The following is a 5695-nucleotide window of genomic DNA, read 5'->3' as shown; positions in this document are numbered from 1 at the left end:
AAGGTTCCAAGCCCCAAGTGCACGCTCCTTGTCCCTTCAGATTCTACAAAACACAACCTGGAAGATAGATTTATAAAGAATTTGAAGACAGTAATTACGGAGTATTAAACCCAACCATAAAACTCTTCGGAGAATTGTGCACTAGCTGCAAACACACTTTTCTGTGTGGATAGACACACAAAAGCCAGGAAGTAGATTTCTTGTTTCTTCTACTACATCATTCCATGAAGACATTGGTAGTTCAGTGGTAGAATTTTTGCCTTCCATGTGGGGAACCTGATTCAATTCCAATCCAAGCTAATGCACTTTGTGCACAACAACCACCCACCTGTCAGTGGAGGCTTCTGTGTTGCTAGGATGCTGATCAGATTTCAGTGGAGCTGCCAGACTAAGAGGGTCTATCTAGAAAGAAAGGCCTGGTGATCTAATTCCAAAGTCAACCAACGAAAACTCTATGGGTCACAGCAGTTTAATTACCAATGTCATGGGATGGTGCAGGACTGGGAAGGGAATCATCAGGAAAAAAAAAAAAAAAAAAAACCTTCAATTTTTATTTCAAAAATGTTTTCATGTATACAGTTACCATTTGTTATCTTATACATTTGAGCATAGTCCATGCATAATTGCATGATCTAAAATATACCTACTTTTCCCCATTGTTTCTAGAAAAATTTGCAAAGAGCTTATATACATTTCCCACACTTATTTAGATCTGACTTCTCTCTTAGGCTTCAGCTCCAGTTTACTCGTGGAACAGTCTTCTTGATCTGACAACTGCTGTCTCTCTGGCTGGAAGGCTAGCCAGTCCTGATCTCCCACTTTCCCCATACCCTATGCTATAGTTTTGGTGAAAGGAATGTTGATGGTACAATGCTTACACACTTGCTCTGCTTCTAACTGAGAAGTTGGTTGTTCAAGCTCATCCAAGGTTGGAGAAAGATCTGGTGATCTGTTTCTATAAAGATTATAGCCATGAAAGCCCTGTGAAAGCCTACTCTATGATATGGGGTCATTATGCCTCAGATCCACTCAATGGCAAACAACATTCTTGGAAAGATATAGCTGTTCTTGACCTCTTTAAGCTATCTTATGCCCCATGGAATTGTCCTGCCTTTAACCTGTTTTCTCAGTCTTATTTGGAATTATCCTTTCCTTGAAATACTCCCTACTGGCCAACATCCAAATGTGAGAAAGGTACTCAGCACATGTGTCCTTATCTCAGCCTGTATTTCCTTGGTCTATACTTGTCTATTTATTATTTTTCTACTTCAATGGACTATGTGTGGGTTAGACTGGGTTCTCTAGAGAAACAAAACCAGTAAAGCTTATATAAATATATATAGAGAAATTTATGATAGGAAAATGGCTCATACATTGATAGAAGCTGGGAAGTCCCAAGTTCTTGGATCAAACATCAAGCTGGAGGCTTTTCCCAACTCACACAGCTGCAGGGGCTGAGGAGCTCAAGGTTGCCAGGAGGTATACTGGCTATTGACTCCAACAAATGACAAATCCAAGATCTCCAGGCTGAAAGGTATGTTGTTTACTCATAGACAGTTGTAGACAGCACAACAGAATCCTAATCCACAGAAGAGTGTCTCTTTATCCAGGATGTCTATAAATATACTGGAAGCAGGCCACACCCTTAGGGAAACTCCCTTTCAATGGATTGGCTGCTCAAACATATTCATCTGATCCCAGCATTGGAACAAACCTCATCACAATTGCTTAAACCACACAGAATTGTGGTCCAGCCAAATTGACACACAGCTCCAACTATCACAATGACATTTACAGAATCTGTGAGCACATCATTTTTTCAAGTTCAAAATGCTAGGAGAATGAATGGATGTAGATTAAGCAAACAATTTTTAACAGATTAGTAAATTGCTTTTATTCCCTATAAGTTTTTTTTTTTTTAATTCCTACTGCATTTTGGCATGAAAACTTTGTCCTGCATGTTTTTTTATCCTTGATATTAGCAATTTGGATTGTACTTTCTTAAGATCTCTTTTACTTGAAGAACCTCTATGACGACGTTAAAGAAGAATGCATACTTCAGAATATTTGTATAATTAAAGCGTGAGAAGTCTCTAAAATAGTTTAGAAAAACTACATCAAAGGGAAAAGAAACAAATGAGGCAAGTTGGGCTCAGGCATAGAAAAGAGAATTATTTGTCTCTCAAGTGTTCCTGAAGGAAGGTGCATACAAACCATAAGGTCTAAATAAAAAGCAAGCACATAGGGTGATGAGTGAGGTAAAGGTCAGCAGTGGAAAACAAAAGAGGCCTCTTTTTTAAAAAAAACAGAGATGGAATGATTCCACTGGTGCTTTATTTCCTCAAACACATTTTTGATACACTGGTGCATTTTTTAAAATTATTTGCTTTCCTCAACATTTTGGTTTTTAGACCTTTTCTTCCAAGACTATCAATTCAGTCTGTTGGCTTTTTGTTTTTCTTCAAACTTTCAACTTAGACAGAAACAACTGAGTTCCAGAGACTTCTAAGAGGAAGAAAAAATTGAGTTTATGGATACCTTTATTTTTTTCTATGATTTTAAGTCACAGTGATATTATAAAATTTCTTAATTGAGATAGTGTTATTCATCTTTTCAAAAACTCAACAGCACCTCATTTTGCTTAGATGAAAAGCCAGAGTCATTTTGATGGCCTGCAAAGTCCATCATGAGGTAGGCCAGCTACCTCACAATTCTCAGATCCTATTGCTATTCCCCTTAATCTTTCTGGCCACACTAAAATGCTTTCTTCTTGCCAAAGCACTAGTTATCTTTGAACATGTCACCCAATTTATTGCTTCATTGTCTATCTTCTCCACTAGAACATAAATTACATCATGAGAGAGAATTTTGACTATGTTGTTAAGCCCTGCATCCTTAGTGCCTAGAAGATTGTCTGGCACATAGTAAGCACTGAACCTAATAGATATCTGTTGAAGCATAAATCTGACAGAAATTTAAAAATGGTGTGGTAGTTAAAGTTATGTGTCAACTTGACTGGGCCTGGTTTTGAGTGGCTGGGCAGTTGGATGCAGTATTCCCCATGATGGGATTGATAATCAATTCCATGGTAGTATCTACTGGAGCAGCTGAATAGCTGCCTTAGGGATATGGTCTGCTTCCAGTATGTATGGAGAAGTTTTGAGAAGTGTCTTGGCAGTTTGTTGGCACACTTGGACCCTGCAGGTAGATGAGTCTTCATTCAGCAGCCTTCCATCTTTTCTGCCAATCTTGGGATTGTTTCTGGACTTGAACTAGTGGTCTGTCATGTTGTTTGGTAGTATTGGGGCTGTGCCATTTTATTTGTCTACTGTGGGCTTGTTAACCTCAGCAACCAGCGGCTGCCTGAGTAAAGGGAGACCTCCAGCTCCAGTGGGCCTAGACCAAGAGGCATAGCTGAAGCCCAAGGTCAAGCCCTGGAGTTGGCACTTTGAACTCAGACTTCTAGCCTTCTAAACTGTAAGAGAACAAATCCCTGTTTGTTCAAGCCATCGATTTGTGGTTTTTCTGTTAGAGCAGCATGAAGTAACCAAAACAGATGGCAGTTAGTTTTTGAAGCACAATGAGATCATAGCTATATTACAGAATGGGGCATAGGAAAAGAATCAGTGGACACTTTTTATCATTGGGTTGTTACTTATGCATAATTATGAAGAAGAATATTGTAATTATCTTTGCTTTATTTTCTTAAGCAACTCTTCGTTTTAATAGTACAGTCCTTGGTGATGTAAACAATGCATGATCCTATTTATTCCCTGACTTTGCATTGGTAATATTCTCTGTCTCCTCATAATAATATTTTTTCTTTTTTTTTATTTTTTAATTTAATCTTGAAGGATCTGAAGTAAATAGAAGAGAAGAGAAACAGTAAATAACAGAAAATAAGAAGGCATATAAGGAGGAAGATCAAACCTACACTCTCTTACTGTGGTGGTTAAGTTTGTGTGTAAAGTTTGCTGGTCCTGGTTGAGGGGCTGGGCAGCTGAATGTAGTTATTCCTCATGGTGAGATTAGTAATTAACTCCATGGTGGAATCTATTGGAGCAGCTGAGTAGCTGCTTTGGGTATGTGGTCTGCTTCCTGTATATAAGAAACAGTTTTAGGAATGGTCTCTAGCTTCTGGTACGCTTGGATCCGTCATGTAGCCATATTGTTATTCAGCAGCCTGCCATGCTCTGCCAACCTTGGGACTTACAATGGACTTGAATTAATGGCCTGCCATGTGGTTTTGTAACATTGGGACTGTATCATTTTATTTGTTGACCTTGAGCTTGTTAACCTCAGCAGCCAGTAAGCTGCCTGAGTGCAGAGATGCCTCTTGCTTCAGTGGGCTGGAAGCAAGAGGCAGAGCTGAAGCCCAAGGTCGAGGGGCTTTCACATAGCCCCTAGAGCCCAGCACTTTGAATTTGGAATTAAAGTCTCCAAACTGGGAGAGAATAAACTCTTGTTTGTTAAGGCCATCCTGTTTGTGGTATATTCTTATCAGAGCAACACTAGGTAACCAGAAGAGTTACTCTATATTTTTTAGTCATGTCTGTGTTTTCTTTTCTGTCTCTGTCAGAGGTAAGTTCAGATTCTTTTACTGGAGAGGAGAGGGTGCACTCTATTCTCCTTAATGCCAATAGACCAATACACATCCATATGGAGACATCAGGGAATTAAATAAAATAAATAGGGGATTTGTAGATGACACTGAATCATTCATTCCTTTACTAATAAATTATAATTTATTGTCTCATTTTCCTTAGGAAGAAAAATAAAACTTTTATTTCCCTAGAAGAATATTTTCAAGGTGTGTTTTTACATGTTACAATAATCTTTTTCTATATATGACTTAAATATTCTCATAGAAACTGATTTATGAAAGCCCAGCAGGAAGAAAAACATTGATGCTATTCCTGCAGGGTGGTTCTCATTACTGTAACTAGAGGAGGAAGGGCCAGACAACACAGCAAAGGACAAAGCATACTTGGCAGAAAAAACTGCTCAAAGAGAAAAAAAAAAAAAAAAAGTAATACATCAATTATATGTTCAGTTAATGATCCCAGCAGATGCAGCTTTGTTTATACACACACACAATTTATTCTCCCCACCCTTTGTACTGAACCTTGAAAACACAGCCTCATTAGTCAGAAAAAATATGCTCTAATTATTCTTTATATTAGAAATTCCTGTAGGAACTCAAGAGGAATTTATGGAACCTGGCTATGGGTATTCTTATTGGAGATATTTGTTACATTCTTAAACAGAAATTTCTCTAAATATATTTTCCTTTGTCAATAGGACATAATTCACATAGTTGAAATATCAAAAGATTCCTCCTCTTCATCATGGATTTGACTAAGGGTTAAATTTGAGTGAAAGGAACAAACTAATTAAGCGGGCAACTGTTTTTAATCAATAAGTATATAGTAATGATAATTACTAGTATCTTAGTGAGTTTACATGTATCTTATTTTAGTTAACATGTGAAATGAACCTATGAGTTAGATATAGGGAATGGAAAAATTATTCTTTGTACCAATTGCTACCAAATTTACATGATTTGCAAAAAAAGATGAGATTCTTCTTGACAAATTCTACTGTTGTTGTTGTTGTTATTTGCCGTCGAGTCAGCCCCGACTCATAGCGACCCCTCCTTGGGTTTCCGAGGCAGTATCACTACGGAAGTAGGATT

Source organism: Orycteropus afer, unplaced genomic scaffold, assembly GCF_000298275.1.
Source record: "Orycteropus afer afer isolate SDZICR_OR568_19922 unplaced genomic scaffold, OryAfe1.0 scaffold00240, whole genome shotgun sequence".
Classification (NCBI taxonomy): Eukaryota; Metazoa; Chordata; class Mammalia; order Tubulidentata; family Orycteropodidae; genus Orycteropus; species Orycteropus afer.
The sequence above is the reverse complement of the archived record's forward strand: the minus strand, read 5'-3'. Positions refer to the sequence as shown.